The following is a 17586-nucleotide window of genomic DNA, read 5'->3' as shown; positions in this document are numbered from 1 at the left end:
GAGGAATTTAGAGGGTCTTTCTTTTGCTCCCTTAAATTATATTTTATAGGTAGTGCCATACCCCCTATTCTGTAATGAAACTGTATGTTTGTCTCCATCTCTATCGTGGTGTGAAATGGATCCGTAAAGCTTGGGGCAGAGACCACACAGCAGTGGGGACTTCCCTCCAGTTCTGTAAAGTTCATTTCATGTAAGGACACGATTCCGTCCCAAATCCCAAGGTACTAATTCTAAAATGGTGAACAGTGAACCCCAAATATTTTAAAATTTCTTTAGTTTTTATAGATCTGTATGCTAAAATGGTTTCCTAAATCTATGTTTTCTAAACTACTGGGCTCCCACGTTTTTGGAGCAGTGGTTCTGGGATTCAAAAGTGTCCTTCATTTTCGGGTATCTTATTTACAAAGGATGGAGCCCTGCATCATTTTATTTTCTAACTTTCGAGCTGCCTAGGATATCCGTTTATTCTTTGCTCCACAAAGATGCTCGGAAAAAAGACCTGGGAAGCCCCTTCAAGATTCAAGATGCCCCTCTCTGTTCCGTGGTAAGACTGCACTAGGAACTGACACCCTGGAGCCCCGCGGAGGAACCCGAGGTGGCAGGAGCGGTGGCTCAGGCCCGCGCCCTTTCGCATCTTCTCTGGTGGGGACACCGCCCAGGGGACACCGCCCAGGCGTTCCCGTTGCTAGGTCCTCTGTTTGCGGCGTTCTAAAGGAGCCCCGAGCTGGACCAAGGCAAACCGGGAGGGGGGTGCCCGGAAAGGCCGAAGGACTGTCTTCATCAAGCACCTTGGCGAGCAGCTACTCCACTGTGGGTCGCCTTGCGCCCAAGCTCTGCCGGAGCAGCGGTTGCTTAGGCTTCCCCTGGTCCTTGGTTGCTCCCAGTTGTCGCCACGCCGACTCGCCCTAGGCGCTGGTTCCGCTCGCACGTCGCGCACCCCCGGTTGCAGCCCGCGAATGGTCTGGTCCGTCGGCAGCCGCCACCGCTTCGGCAGCAAAAGCTGCTCGAGCTGCTCCGGGTCTGGCAACGCAGCCAGGAGTCGCGGCTCCCGCGGGCGGTGGGCGGGCGGAGGGAAGCACCGGACCTCCAGCTCTAGCTGCAGCCCGGGGCGGCCGCCGGCGGGAAACCCGCGGGCCGCAGTGGGACCGCCTCCCGCGGGGAGACGAGGACCGGGGCTGGGCTGTCCTCACCCGGGTGAGTACCTGCTGCCCCGAACCTCCCCGACCGCTGTCACGTCCCCACGCCCAGGAGGTCTCGGCCCCCATCCGGAATGGTCACTGCTCGGGGACACTGCCCCTCGCCGAGCAGCAGAACAGGGAGTTGCCGCTGTTGGTGCTAATGATTCAGCACCCTTCGTGCCCTAGAGGTTTTGGGCGTGATGAGAGAGCGTGGGGGACGAGGTCAGTTGCTGTGCTCTCTCTCCCCTTAGTTTCTAGGCTCCAGCTGAACGACCCAGGCGGGGCGGGGTCGGGCGGGCTGAACTCAGAGGCTCCCTGCTGGCTTGTTCTAAAATTCCATCCTTTTCCCACATCCTGGTACAAACCTCCGTGCGTTTGCGGTGCGGTCTTCAAAGTATGTCAGATTCGTATCTTTCACACATGCGAATGAAGTCTAGGTCCATTGTGGATGCCTGTTTCTCTACTTCTTGCCCCGTTAGATGTCTGATTCATGCCGTCATCCACTAAAGTTTACGTCGTCTGGCATCTTCCCGCTAATGTGTGTGAAAGATGCTCTAAGTTGTCTTGTATTCAACGTGGGTTTGATTGGTTCCTGGCATACGTGGAAAGATTTAAGATAGGAAATAATTTCACAACCCAGGGACATATGTATATAAAATTTTATTGAATCATCACAACAACCCAGAACCAAATGTGGAAAGTTTGGAGCAGGAAAGTTAAATTATGTGCTCAAGGTCACAGAACAGGAATTTGAATACAAATCTTTAGGACTGTAAAGCCCATGGACCTTTCACAGTGTTGAGAAGTTGTTTATCCAAGTGTACATACACTCTATGGTCTATTAAACAGAGTTAATTTTCACAGGAGGAGTCTCAACAGCAACAACAACCTGTAAACTTCCTGTATGTGGAATTATTGTTCTTTTAGTAAAAGTAGAGCATGCTTTGAATTACGTGGGGAAAAACCCATATTTCTTTAGAAAGCGTATGCCAGAAGATAGTATCTGGACAACACTGCATGGGAGAGCCAGGTCATAACAGGAGATGGTCAACATTTTTGGCAGATATATGGTCGATGCTCAAGTGTAGGACAAGTCATTCAGGAAAGTAAAATCTGGATATCATTTTCTTTTTTAAACTTTAGGAAAACATCTGCAGTAAGAACAGTTATTTACTTCATAGGGTGTGTGATGGAAGTTTTTGTGGAATGTGTTGCTCCATTATAAGATGACAGGTAAACCCAGACTGATAATGTTATTTGATTCATTATAATTCTGTGATTTGGCATAAGAGATGATAATTCTATTTTACAGACTAAGGAACTGAAATACAGAGAAGGTCCAAGATCATACAGTTAATCTGGAAAACCATCAAATCTTAAAAAACCACGTGTTGTAGCAAAATGCAGTTCTGTATATAAGGAAACGGAATTGATTTGTTTTTTCCCTTGCCCTCAGAGTCAACAGTTATATTGACTTTATGTGTTTTTTCTGGGAAAATAATGGGGGTTAGGTTCTTTTTTGTTGCTTGCTTGATCATTTGATTTTCTTTCATTTATGCTTTGTGTATTTTCTCTTAACGTAAGCAACTCTCGGTGATGTCTCAGGAGGCAGGTTGCTATAGTTTAAGTGCTCATTATCTCTAAGTGTTGGAATAGTGTTTGATGCTACACCGGAACATAATCATCTTAGCTCATCATTTTTCAAAGGCATTGAACCTTTTGCATTGGAGATTTCTTTCTTTAAATCAATGGAGATATTGATAGACTAAGCCCACTGCCTACATAAGGCCATAAAAGGGAGGTACAAATTTATATTTGTTGTCCAGATACGACTGTAAGAGAAGTAGGGTCTTGTGATGAGTCTTAAGTTTGATTTCTGGAGGTCGTTTGTTTTTGTTGTTGTTGTTCTTTATATGGCTATAGACTGTATACCAAACCTTGGTGTGAAACATCACACCAAGTCCAATCTGGTTAATCCCAAGAGGGATAGCAAAGTGGGTATGAATGAATAAGCAAAAATATAATACTGCTGCTATTTTTTTTAAAAGGAAAGTGCATGTCCCAGTGATAGAAGGTCAGCAGGATATTTTAAAACAGAAGTAACACATTTTATTTAGATATCATTACTGAGAGTGTGAATTTAATACCAGCTTGTCCTTAGAACTGCTCTCTCTCTATATATTTATTTGTCAAATGACTACTGCCTGTGGACCATTTAAATTATCTTTTAAAAAAGATTTTATGTATTTATTTTTAGAGATAGGGTAAGGGAGGGAGAAAGAAAGGGAAACAGTGATGTGAGAAGAGTAATGTTGACCAGCTGCCTCTTGCACACAGCCCGACCAGGGATTGATCCTCAACCCAGGCATGTGCCCTGGCCAGGAATTGAACTGGCAACCCCTTGTTTTGTAGAAAAGACCCAACCAACTGAACCACCTGTTCAGGGACCATCTAAATTCTTGATTTCGAGGAACTTAAAGTCTAGCTGGGGAGATATTTACTTACACATGAGTAATTAACAAAATGATTAGAATTGCCTTAATACCAGAAAAAGGTGGTCAGCAAACTTAAGTACTGTATCAACACCTTAGGAAGAAGAATAAATCATAGAGGCTGGGATCGTCAGAGGTTCAGGAACGTCTTCATGCTGGAACTGAGAAATGGGGTGGATTTCAATAGCCAAAGAGAAAGCCGGGAGAGGTTCAGCTGAGAAGTGCACGCACATATAGTGTTTGGGCATACCATGACAAATTATGGAGAGCCTTGAATATCAGGCAGTGAAATCTGCTCCTTAACTGGTAATCATAGGGAACTAGTATATGTTTTTAAGCAGGCCGAGTTTTTCTTTGGCTGGTCTTGCTCACATTCTCCATATTCCTTGCTCCAAGTGTCCTTCCAGAAAATGCTATATTTCCTGGGTACTGATACTAAAAGTAGTAGTTTTCAATTAAATCAAGAACAGTTTTTAATGCAAGTAAAACTTTACCCCTTCCACAGAAGTTTGCCTTTTAAAAAGCTTTCTACCTCCATTATAGAATTATGAACAATTTAGAAATGATAAGAAGGAAAAAATCACCATAATCTGGCTAACTAAAGACAAACACAATTAATGATTTGATGTGTTTTCTTCTACTTTTTTCCATGCATAGTTGTCATTAGACTATGTATATTTTTATATTTCTTTACTTTAAATTTTATAACATTAATTTTCACTTAATTAAAATTGGACAGCAAACATTTAAAATGCCTACATTATTTTCCAGTAGGTCAATACCATAATTTTGTAATCATTCCTCATTGTCACTATATTGTTGATAATAATACCACGATGAATATCTTTGTTCATAAGTTCTTTTCTGTATTTTATTTTATTTTTAAAAAGATTTTATTTATTTATTTATTTATTTATTTTTAGAGAAATTGGAAGGGAGGAAGAAAGAGAGAGGGAGAAAAACATCAATGTGTGGTTGCCTCTTACGCACTCCCTTCTGGGGACCTAGCCTGCAACCCAGGCTTGTGCCCTGACTGGGAATCGAACCAGCGACCCCTTGGCTCACAGGCCAATATTCAGTCCACTGTACCATACCAGCCAGGGCTCTTTTCTGTATTTTAGGAGTTAGTTCCTTAAGATAGAGTCTCAGAAATAAAATTTCTGTGTTAAAAGGTATGACTTCTTATTTTGACTTTTTAAAAATTGAGATATAATTGACATGTCACATTATATTAGTTTAAAATGTGAAATGGAGTGAGTCAAAAGAAAGTCTGTAGCCACCAGTGTGAGCAGTGAGTCATTGAGAACTGATACCTGACTTTGCAGTAGAGAAATATTACCTATTTTATTGAATGTCTTCACCTGGGAGAATAGGAAGCAAATACTGAAAAACCTGAACTCATCAAAGGTTTACAGACAAGAGGTTTTATAGAGCAAAAGACATGAGTGATCCTGAGTAATGAGTCCAGGGTCATGGTTTATGTTGACCGGTCAGTTCTTACTCAAGCTTCATTGATCTGATTTACTTAGCTCCTGGATGCATGCACATGGCTATGGCTAGGTGGTTTCCAACAGAAAGGTCTGTAAGACATCTTGGGATTGTGAGTTAGTGACCTTGTCTTAAGACCAGAAAGAAAAAACAAACAGACCTATTTTGTGATCAACAGGCTACATTCTTTTCTTATCTTAAGCAGAATATGCCTTCTAAAACTTGCTTATACAGGCAGGCCTGCAGGCGCTAGGGCAAGACTACATTCCAGTGCAGCTCTGGTTCTTAAAAAGGGCTCATTTAATAGTTTTAACTAAAAGTTAAATTCTGATGTATCTTGTCTGTTATAATTTGCTGTTGTATTCAGGTGAATGACATAATTATTTGATATTTGTTTATATTGGGAAATGATTACCACGATAAGTCTAGTTAACATTTATCACTGCATATAGTTGCAAAATATTTTTTGTATGATGTTTATGCAGGTTTTGAAAACTGCTGGATTCCATATGTTCTCTTTAGAATATTTGCATATTAAGTATAGGGTATTTGCATATTCATAACCACACTCAATCTTGTCCATGGCCCCTCAGATTACACACTCTTTCAGGTTACCTCTTTTGACTAGAAAGACTATTTATATCATGGGAACTGGGAAAAAGGCAGGCAGTTGGGGACACTGAGGGAAACAGATGTAAATAAAGTTGGAGAACAGGTTTGATTAGAGTGACTAAGACTTTACAATCAGAGAAGGGACTTATATGATAGACTATTTTCTGGTCCCTATGTTGTAATTGTGGACCTTAATGTCTCTCTCCCCTCATATCTATCCCTTTCAAACTTCAGCTTTCATCTGTATCAGATTCCCAGTTTTCCAGCTTTAATATCCTGCCAATGCTAAGCCTATGAATTCTTGCACTCTGATTTGGAGAATATGGTTGCACATAGATGAGATCAGAAGTTCCAGACCTCCCAGTTCTCAGCAGAAGCCCTGCTTACAAGACATGAGTGTGATGGACATTGACAGACCACCCCCTCTCCTTCCCTGTGTCCTTGCCAGAGATGACCTTTAAGAATAGCAGTCACTGGGAGACACCTAATATTCCCAGTGTTCCCTGTGGGCATGCAGATGCTCCTCTCTCCTTGTCCCCAATATCCTCCAATATCCCCCAGAGGAAATTCCCCTCATGGAGGATCAAGACTATACCTCAGTTTTCCCCACCAGTTGTAGGGACACAGGGCTCTACCTCCTTAGGCAGGTACGCTGGCCAGGCCCCTCACTGGCTCTTCCAGGATCTCATCTGAGCTTCCTCCTGGTCCTGTCCCCACCTTCCAGAAGCCACTGAGGCAGGGAGGCCAGTAACAACTGAGGATAGGTGGAAGGGGAGGCAGGTGATATGAACGTGTCCTGAGGGCACAAGTAGGGAGCAGAAAGGCAGGTTCTTATAATCTGTCAATCCTGGGAAACCTGAAAGGTAACAATGAAAACTGAAGCATCACATTACAAATCAAAAAAAGGAGCTCCTCTTTTCTGGACCTGATAGGTGATTTTGGGGGAAGCAGGACACTGAGGTAGCCAGAGTATTTTGGGCAGAATTTGTCCTGTACTTAGTTGGGATCTATTATTCAAAACAGTTTGCTTAAATTTATAGAAAGTGGAAATCTATTTCTATTTCTCTCAGGCATTAGCTGTCAAAGTTGAACTTGGCTTAAACAACAGTTTCCCCAGGGTTAATAAAAACTTACATTTAAATAGGCTTTACCATTTATCTCCACTACCCTTTATTTCCTAGTTCCCATTTGACGTTAATCTGCTAACATACTCCTGCCTAATTTATATACAGCACTTGACAAAGCCAGGGTGTTGGGATTGTTTAGCCTCTGGGAATGTGAATGATGAATATTTTTCTCTTTTTTTCTTTAACTTTTCACATTCAAGCAAGTGGATTGCCTATGTTACTTTGACTCCTTTGAAAGTTTAGAATTAGGTGGGTAAGTAGTCACTGGGCCTTTTCTGGGGCTGCCCTCAAGGTCTCTGAGAACTTCTTTTTTTTTGAAATTGATGACGTCCTTGGTCCATGGGTATGCTGAATTATCCACATTGTTTGATTTTTCTCATTGGTTGTAGTACCCAGGCTTTCAAACTTCCATCTTATTTTTGTTGCTCTGAATAGCCGTGTTAAATCAAACGTTATGTTTGACAAAGAATTATTTTAAACATTTCTCCCTTTGACCCACTACTTTGCAAAGTCTGAACTGGCATCACATCTAATGCAACAAGATGACAGTAGCTTGTTTCTTATAAAAATTCTCTTCTTGCCTCCATGAGTGTATATGCAGTCAAATTGACTTTTTTAAGTAAATTGAACGTTTGTAGATTTGGAAGATGGATCAGCAGTATCTCAGGCAGCAACTTCAAGACTATTTCAAGGCTCCGTTGGATTTTTAGGGTCGCTTAGGTATACCTCTCATTTAAAGTAGTACTATCTTTCTTTTGTAAGAGAAGTGACCTCACTTAAAATTTGTGTAAAATCTGCTTTAACTGGTGTGGTCCTAATACTAAGTTTGACTGGCTTTGTGATATGAGTAGTTATATGATACATGAGCATTGGTAGGAAAAGTTAGCAACTGTGGATTTAATTTGAATCATTGCATTTGATGGGAAAATTTCCATGTGTAATTTTATCATCAATATTATTTAAAATCTATTTCTTGCCCTGGAAGGGTCATTCGGTTGTTTGCAGTGTTGTCTCATGCACCAAAGGGTTGCAGGTTTGTTGGGTATCTCCCTGGTCAGGGCTTCTACGGCGGGCAGGGGCAGCCAATGTTTCTCTCTCTCTCTTTCTCCCTCCTTCCCCTCTCTTTAAAATCAGTAAGCATATCCATGGGTGAGGATTAAAAAAAATTAAATCTATTTCTTCCTTAATAAATATAAGTCCTTAATAAATATAAGTCCTTAATAAATATAATTTGTAGCAATGTGTGACATTCATAATGATTGCTAAAAAATCAGGACAAGAATTTTAGCACACATCTCAGTTTATATTTAGAAGCAGGCAGTCTGCAGTTACTCAACAAATATGTGCTAGCTACTCTTTGGAGAGGAAAAAGAAATTGAACACTTTCTGTAATCAGCTTACTGTACGAAACCAGATGGGGGCATTTTCATTTAGCTTTAGGTTTGATGACATCCAAGATGATAATATTTAGTTACTTAGCATCTGTTAATCAAGAATCCTAAGGATTGGCTGATATTATTTCTTTCCTCCATTTTGGTAGTGTGAAAAATCACACTGGAGACAGAGGGAGAACAAAAAAAACAGGCAAAATTCACGTGAAGATTCACAGTAGGATTAGAGAGTGACCCTGTTAGAAGATAATTTTGACTCTAGATGCTAATATATACTGTTACATGTAAACAAGAGGATAACTTTTATTACTTTATTGGGTAGTTTTGATGATTTACTTCTTTTAGGGAATTTGAGGAAAAAATAACTTGTCAAATTTATTGAATACTTTTTCCTAAAATCTGACATCTACTGTAAGTTCACATCTGCTTCTGCCTGGTCAACACACACATTTCAATTTATTATTTTTGGAAAACTAAAACAAGTAATTTCTGGTACTTGTCTCACAAATTAAAGGGAAATAGACACCTTAAAATTTGAAGGGAAGGATCAGTGCTTCTTGAAATCAAGCAGACTGTATACATGTGGGAAAGCTTTTTCACTTGTCAGAAACTGGTGCCAAATGAGTATTTTTGGCAGAAAGAAAAGTTTGCTGCCACATATGTTAGGGAGTTGCCATTTTAGAATAGGAGGCATTTCTCTTTTAAAAATTTATCTTGGGTACATATTGCAAGGGCTATTTTTATCTTTAAGGAATTAAAAATTAAATATGTTCTTCATTAGAGCATATAGTCTTCACTATATGTCATATAGTATGACATATATTCATATCTATGAATATAAAGATTTAAATTTCCAAGTAAAATTACCTAATGATAGTCTAGGAATTTTTTTCTTCTTGATATAACTACATATTCAAGTAATACGAAAGTGATTACCATGTATTCTTGAAGAAAAACAGAAGAAGGATTTTTCAGAGTAGTAAAATTATATTGTGATTTGTGTAATTATTTTGGTAATTTCTCACATTTTGTCGGCATGCAGCTTTTTATTCCAGTTACTGTTTTGTGGCATTGGTTATTTTTCATAATTTTTATTGTGATAAAGAAACATAACAAAATTTATAATGTTAATCCTTTTAAATGTAATGTTAAAATATTCTCATTGCTGTGAAAAGACCTCTCTAGAGCTATCAGATCTTGCAAATCTGAGACTCTATATCCATCAAACAACAACTCTCCTTTCCCGCACCCCCGAGATCTGGCATCACCCTTCTACTTTCTGTTCCTATGGATTGTACTACTTTAGGCACCTCATATAAATGGAAGGTTATAATATTTGTCTTTTTGTCACCATTTTATTTCACTTAATTTAATGTCCCAATGGTTCACCCATGTTGTAGCATGTGACAGGATTTCCTTCCTTTTTGAAGTTGGATAATATTCCATTGTATACTTATACCACATTTTGCTATCCATTCATCTGTTGATGTACATTTGGGTTGCTTCCACCTCTTTGTTGTTGAGAATAGTGTGCTATGAAAATAAGTGTACAAGTCTCTCTCTGAGACCTTGCTGTCTATTCTTTTGCATGTATGTACCCAGAAGTGGGATTACTAGATGATATGGTAGTTTATTTTTAATTGTTTGGGGAACCTTCATACTATTTTTCATAGTGGCTGCATCATTTTATCATCCCATCAGCAATGCTCAGAGGTTCCAATTTCTCTTTGCTCTCACTACCACTTGTGATTGATTGATTGATTGTAGCCATCCTGATGGATGTGAGGTGATATCTCATTGTGCATTTCTCTGATGATTAGGAGTGTTGAGTATATTTTTATGTGCCTTTTAGCTGTTTGTATATCTTCTTTGGAGAAATGTCTATTCAAGTTCTTTGCTCATTTTAAAAAAATGATTTTTTTGGTTGTTGAGTTGTTGGGTTTTTTATATATTCTAAATATTAACCTCTTATCAAATATATGACTTTCTCCCATTCCATAGGTTGTCTTTTCTCTATATTGATTATGACCTTTGACTTACAAAAAATTTTGTTTTTGTCACATATGTAGCATTGGTTATTTAGCAGTTAAAAATGCATTCACAGAATTGTTTCAAGTTGCTGTTTATTCTTTTTCTCTTGAAAGTCCACAAGGTTATTTTTGAGACTATGTAATTATATTTCTTTCTTTTCAATGCATATGCCTTTAATTTTCTGCTAGAACTTCTAGTATTGTGCCAAATAAGAATGGTGAGAGTGACATCCTTGCTTTGTTTCCAATATTAGAATAAAATTATTCAGCATTTTACTGTTAAGTATTATGCTAGATGCAGGTTTTTTGTAGATGTTCTTTGTTATGTTGAGGGGATTCCCCCTCTCTTCCTAGTGTACTGAGACTTTTTATCCTGAATGGATGGTAACTTACATCAAATGCTTTTTATGCATCATTGATATGGACATATAATTTAAAATAATTTTTTTATTCTCACCTGAGGATATTTTTTTCATTGCTTTTAGGAAAAGAAAAAGGGAGAGAGAGAGAAACATCAGTTTGAGAGAGAAACATCCATTGGTTGCCTCTCGTTGGCTACTTGACTGGAGATCAAATCTGCAACCCAGGTAGGTGTCTTGACTGGGAGGGAATCAAACCCTTGATTCTTTGATACATGGGATGATGCTCCAACCAACTGAGTCACACCGGCCAGGGCTAGGCTAGACATATGATTTTTTTTTATTAGACTGTTGTGCATTTATTCATTTTTTAATAGTGAATCAACCTTGCACACGTGGAATAAATCCCATCTGATCATATATGTACACATATAATATTTATGACACACATATATACATGCATACACATATATTGTTGCATTCAATTTGCGAAAATCTTGTTAAAGTTTTTTGCTTTTACATTCATGAGAGATACTGATTTTTAGTTTCCTTTTGTTGTGCTTTTTAAATTTGCTTTTGGTTGCTAGAATACTACTGCTTTTATGTAGTTCTCAGAAACTACCACTTGTTGAGTTTGGGTGTTGTATCAAATTCAACTATTCATAGTTACCCGAGAAGGTTACTAAAATACTCCTTTTTCTAACTCTATATCTCTGTGAGAACACATTTTCTAATGTACTTCAACCAAAATAATTTATCAGAATGAATGCAGAAGCAGATATGGGAATCTTTTAAAAGCAGATATTAAATAAATTAGATAAAGTATAAAAAATGCCACTCATTCCTTTTTAAAATTATATTTTAATAAAGTATGTTTTTGTTAACATGATATTTTTATAATTGTTATTTTAAAGTGAATGAATAAGGATCTTAAACATTTATTAGTTTTAGTTTCTAATAGGGTAAATATTGGTACGTATAACCCACAAAAACAAAACTCAGCAAAATTTAAAAATCAGAAAAGGTTTCAACATAAAATGTTTGAGCATCACTAAGAAGACAACCAAGGTGAGGAGAAAAGTGAAGCCAGAGGCAGGGGCATGTGCTTCTTGCACTTGACATTGGTTTAACCAAGTTGTTCCATGTGCTCCTTTTCCATTCTCCAGGTATACTTTCATTTCCCAAAAGTTTTTCCTCCTTTTATGTACTCCACTGATAATGTACTTTCACATCAGTAAAATACACCAGTAGGACTTTGCAATGTAATATTCACCAAATGAAATCCCTCAAATTATTCCCATCCTAACTTTAACAAATACCATGTATGGACATATAAGTATATTTTAAATTATAAATTGTAACAAATGGAATAAAGTATTAACTCAGTGATGTCTTTTGCAAGGATGAAGTAATTTAGAATATTTTATTAAGGTGTGACTCTAAGATAGTGTAAGAAATATTTGAATTACTGCCCTTTGATTTTGATTATTGTAAATGGGTTTTCTTGTGTACTTTTCCTCAGTACTTTATTGAGATATAATTTATATATAGTAAATATACAGCTTGGTTAGTTTTTAGAAGATTTTGGTAAGTGGTCTTGCAGGCAAGTAGTTTGTAATAGTATAAACATGCAAAATGAGATGAAAAAGAATCTAAGAGTATCAGTAAGAACGAAAATAAGATGAAGTGAGCCAGAGGATACATTGACATTAGCTAACAAAATCCATATCCTGAAATTATGTATGATTATTAGAGCAAGTCCCACATTTAGTACTGAGTTTTGTATCTTCTGTGCAAAGAAGGAAACACAAAAAGTTGAGTGATTAATGGAAAAGCTCATTCATGAGAAAAGCAAACCAATCGTGTAAGAGGAACAAAGTTGTTTCTATATAGAATTAAAAGTGAAATTTCTGCTGTAGTCTCTTTTAAAGTGGATTCCTTATAGGGTAATGCAAAATGTCCTCCACAGTGTTACAGTGAAATTCAATAGTGTTTGCTGGGCTGTTTCTAATAATATCTTCAGTATAGGCTCATGGTGTGGCTGTGTTTTTTTGGGAAATAACCTCTCAAGATCTGATTATTTTCTTTGCTAACATGAAAACAATATTTGCCTTGAGAACACCGAAATGTAGGTAAAGGTCACTGTGTATGCTCAATTAGTAACTTTTTCTTCTTAAAGCGGTTCTGTTAGTGTGGCTGTGGCCTGCAGCGTGGTGTGGGCCTGGAGTGTAGCTCTCTGATGACCTGGCTTAGTCCATGAGGGGATGTTACAGTGTCTCAAAGAAGGAAGGTGATGCATATCTTTTAGGAATTTTTTCGTACGTATTATTTTTATTGTCTATGATTTTGAGGGGCAATACCTTTGAAGTTTTATTTCTTGAAAATAAAGTATGGTCTCCTCTCTGCTTCCCATGCCCACAAGAAAAAGATGGGCCCAGATATTTCCTGTCCAAACTAATTCAGTTCCATGGTCGTGGTCTTAGGTGTGGAGTCAGTCAGGTACTTTTAATATGTGCTGAAATAATGAGTGAATTAGAGTCAAGTTTATATCCTAGCCCCCATATCTGTCATGAAACTATATGTAGTTAATAACATAGCTAAACATAATATAGCTAAATATCTACATGATAATAACATAGTTAAATATCCTTCTTATCAGAAATGTCTATTTGCATCTCTGCTAGATTAGAGTTTCCAGGTTTAAATATATGCTCATTTATTTACAATATATAAAAATAATATAATATATTATTACATAATTATTAGTTAATAATTACTCATATCGTATTATGTTATAATAATACAATAAACTATAATGCATGTTTACATCTCATCCAAATAACAAAATATCTTCTGTTTTATTGCAATGCCTTCTGGTATAATTTTGACTTAAACTGATTCTTTAAAAATGAGTTAGGAGTTACAAAAATTAGTTATAAATATATTTAATTATTTAAATATTAGATTTTGCTACCAATTTATAGTTGCGTTCATAGTTGAGGTTAGTAGTTTCTAATAGGAAAACTAGATGAATGTTTGATTTTTGGCAAAGAGCATTTCTTCTCAGTAATATGTAAGATCTTCAGTATGCCAGTCTAGAGGGTGATTAAGAGTGGTATGTTCTTTCTTAGTTGAGTTTTGCATAGAGTTCTGGTGTAGGGTCTCTCTGTTAGGCTATGTCCTCTAATTTGTGGGTTCTTGTTTGTGAGGAGCCAGCTAAATAGACTGGGAAGATGAGAAAGAGAAGCTTCTCTGGTTCCTATAGTCCGCGGGGCGCATTTGTAACCTGATCTCCCTTTCTGACTAGTATCTGCATCATTTTTTATCATAATGGTCCACTTAAGCAGCTGTGTCAAATTCCATAGTAGATGATGGGTTATTACTTTAAATCTGTGAAGTTTAGTTATGTATTTGGTGGGTAAGAGAAATGTTATATAAAATCAAATGATTTAAAATGAGAAAAATAGGAAATTCATTGTTTGGTTATAGGCTACCTGAAGGGAATTATATTCAAAGTACAAATTAAATATTTAGCATAGTATAGGTGAAATAGTCATATAAATCTTGTTAACAGAATTAAATGAATAAAGAAAACATTGCTATAAACATACCTAAATTGTCCATTCTTGGGACCACAGTGAGTAAGGCTTTGCATATTATTACTTGTTCCCTCCCCCACCAGCCCTTTTCCTGGCCTAAAAGAACTAAATGTAGCAAACCCTGAGTTTTGCCTACTTCCAGTCCTTCTGTCTGTGCTTGAAGAGGAAATACTTGGCTTACGACCAATTCTTCACCCTCTTTGGACATCATCAGAACTGTAGATGCTGCAGTCTGTTCTTCCCTGAGATGAATCAGCGATGCCGCATGCCAATCTGTTCCGGACACGGTTGGCTGTGGGCTCTGCCCGTTGGCCCTGCCCGTAGGCCCTGCCCGTAGTGTTAAGTGAAGCTGCACAAATTGGAAGGTCATAAAGTCATTTGATTGAAAAATAAAAAAATGGTGTTTAATTTTTTTAAGGTTGTATAAGTTTGTGACCAGGGATGTTGAAGACTATCTTTGCAGAAAGACTGGCAAAGACACGGATTCTCGTGAAAAAGATTTTTATGGAGCATGATCTCTGGAATGCTTCTAATTTTAATTCTCATTTCTATCCTATTACAATGTAAAATTGCTTTCTTCTAATGCTAAATAATTTTAGTTTTAGTTTCCATACTAACTGGTACTTTATATAGTGCATGTGTCAAATGTTTTAATTTTTCAGATCACTGTGATAATATTGGACTTTTGTCTGATCAGGGACCTAAGATATTAAAACCATGTATTTATTTATATATATACACATATAAAATATATATTTTTAAAAAGACTTTTTAATAATTAGTTCCAATGTTTCAGTAAACAACTTAGAAAGATATTGTAAAATGCCTTTCTTTCGATGAACATAGATGATAAAAAGCGTTGGACGGTGTAAAGATCAAGAGAGATTAGTTATTTTGTTTCCTTTTGATTAATGTTTTTTCTCATTACCTTTCATAAAATGGAAACAAACCAGAACTTATTTAGTGTATTTTACTTGGTAAGTGTTCAATAATTAAGTTGAGTTAAAAGCAAGTGTGAAAATAGGAATCAGAATAGTCAATTTAATATTAAACAGATAACAGAATAGGCTGCTATCAACAAGGTTGGCTAATCTAATAGAGCTACTTTTTTTCCAGTTTAATTCTGGGCTTTATTCAGTTGCATTTATTTTTTTAAAAAATTTCATTTACCATAGAGCTAGTTTTAAAGTTGGTCTTCCTTCTTCTTTGATGTAATCTTTGGTAGAGCATTGTATCATCTACACTAGGTATAGATAAGCCAGATATTAAAATAATTCTGGTAATTTGTGATTATCCAGAAAAATGGAAGATATAATTCATTCTTAATTTATAATTTGCATCACCAAAATTTTATGAGTAAAGTAACGGAGAGATGCTGTACCCATTAAAAAAAATAAGCTCCACTATATACTAGGCTCTGTGTTTTGTCCATTTTGCTCAGAGAGACACTGCCCTTTCTAATAAAGAACTTTAAAGCAAGTGCTCTAAAAACATGATACAGTGTGATAGGTGTTGTAACAGTGGTGATGCCCTGAAGGACAGTTCATTCTGCCTGGGAGACACAAAGAAAGGGGGGTGGGGGCGGCAACTAAGCTGTGCTTGAATGGTGAGTAGACGGGGAAAACATACCAGAAGTGGAGAAAAACACCAAGTAAGTATTTGCAAATTAGAAAGTGAATAACGTTTTCAGGATTGTCTTTTTAATTTCTTGCTTTTATCTCTAGCTAAGATATCTTTCAAACATGTTTGGCTGCAACTCATGGTAATAAATACAGTTTACTTCTTGCCATAGTATATATACCCACACAACACACACATACGAGTAGAAGTTTCAAGACTCAGTATTTGTAGTTAATACTTTTAATACTATATGCAATGTAGTCTGGTACTGTTATATTTTCATTGAGTTTATTGTTTTATTTAAAATTCTTATTGAGTTTCACTAAATTGTTTTCACTACCCTCTATGGGTCATGGTCTGTATTTAAAAACAAAACAAACAGAAACCTGCTCTAGAGCTCAGAATTCATAGGGAGGCCCCTTTGACCCCCAGTGAGCACACTGACAAAGGAACAATATGGCCCTTCCTCAGCAGGGTTTCAGGCTGTAGGAGGCACACCGATGGTTTTAGCACATTTGCCGGTCAGGAGGCCACACAGTACAGAAGTACAGAAGTTTTGCAAGCTGAGCAGACTTCTCCAGATCTTTGACAAGTTACTGAATCTCTCTGAATCTCAGTTTTCCTGTCTGTAAAGTGAATTAATAAAACAATTTATTAGGACTAAATGAAATGGCACATCTATTTTAACATGACTCTCAAACTTGGCCATACATTTAAATCACATGGGAGCTTTAACCATTTTCTATGCTCAGGCTGCATCCCACACCAATTAAATTGGAATTTTAAGGGCCGGGACCAGTGTTCACATTTTATATTTTTATTTTTTGAAAATTTATATTCCTTGAATAGCAACTCTCCACATTTCCCTTATTCCAGCCCCTGGCAACCACTATTCCTCTCTCTGTTTCTATTTGTTTGACTGTTTTAAATTTCTCATAAAAAGAGTAACATACAACATTTTACTTCTATGACTGGCTTATTCTATTTGTCACTGGCTTATTCATAATGTCATTTAGATCCATGTATATTGTTCCATATGGCAGGATTTCCTTTTTTGAAGCTGAATAGTATTCCACTGTATGTACATACCACATTTTGCTCCTCCATTTCCCCTCAGTGGCTATTTTGGTTGTTCGCCCATCTTGGGTATTGTGAATAGTGCTGCAGCGAACATGGAGGTGCAGGTTTCTCTTTGTAATTCTGGCTGCAATTACTTTGGATAAATACCCGGAAGTGGGATTACTGGATCGTGTGGTAGTTTTATTTTTAATTTTTTGAGGAACACCATACTGTTTCTCATAGTGGCTGCACCAGTTTACATCCCCACCAACAGTGTGCAAGAATTTCTATTTCTTCTCATTGTCACAAGCTCTTGTTAAAATGTTTTTTATCATAGCTATGCTAACAGGTGTGAGATGATATCTTGTGTTTTTGATTTGCATTTTTCTGATAAATAGTGATTTTGAGCATATTTTCTTATACCTGTTGGCCATTTGCATGTCTTCTGTGGAGAAATGTCTATTCAAGTTTTTTGCCCATTTTTAAATTTTTTATTTTTGCTATTGAGTTGAAGGAGTTCCTTATGTACTTTGGATTTTGCCTCCTTACCAGGTATGCAGTTTGCAAATATTTCCTCCCCCTCAAGGTCGTCTTTTCACTTTTTGATTGTTTCTTTTGCTATTCAGAAGCT

At 37.2% G+C, this 17586-nt stretch overlaps 1 protein-coding gene across 1 annotated transcript in view; it reads left to right on the top strand.

The window, feature by feature from the left end:
• The first annotated feature begins 714 nt into the window (after positions 1–714).
• The window catches only part of TTLL7 (tubulin tyrosine ligase like 7), a 142036-nt gene continuing 125164 nt past the window's right edge, over positions 715–17586 (top strand). Inside the window, exon 1 of the mRNA XM_036026342.1 lies at positions 715–1194. The gene's annotated coding sequence lies outside the window, so the exon portion shown is untranslated. The remainder of the gene's footprint in view (positions 1195–17586) is intronic.

This window comes from Phyllostomus discolor, chromosome 5, assembly GCF_004126475.2.
Source record: "Phyllostomus discolor isolate MPI-MPIP mPhyDis1 chromosome 5, mPhyDis1.pri.v3, whole genome shotgun sequence".
Lineage (NCBI taxonomy): Eukaryota > Metazoa > Chordata > Mammalia > Chiroptera > Phyllostomidae > Phyllostomus > Phyllostomus discolor.
This window is presented reverse-complemented; position numbering and strand designations above follow the sequence as displayed.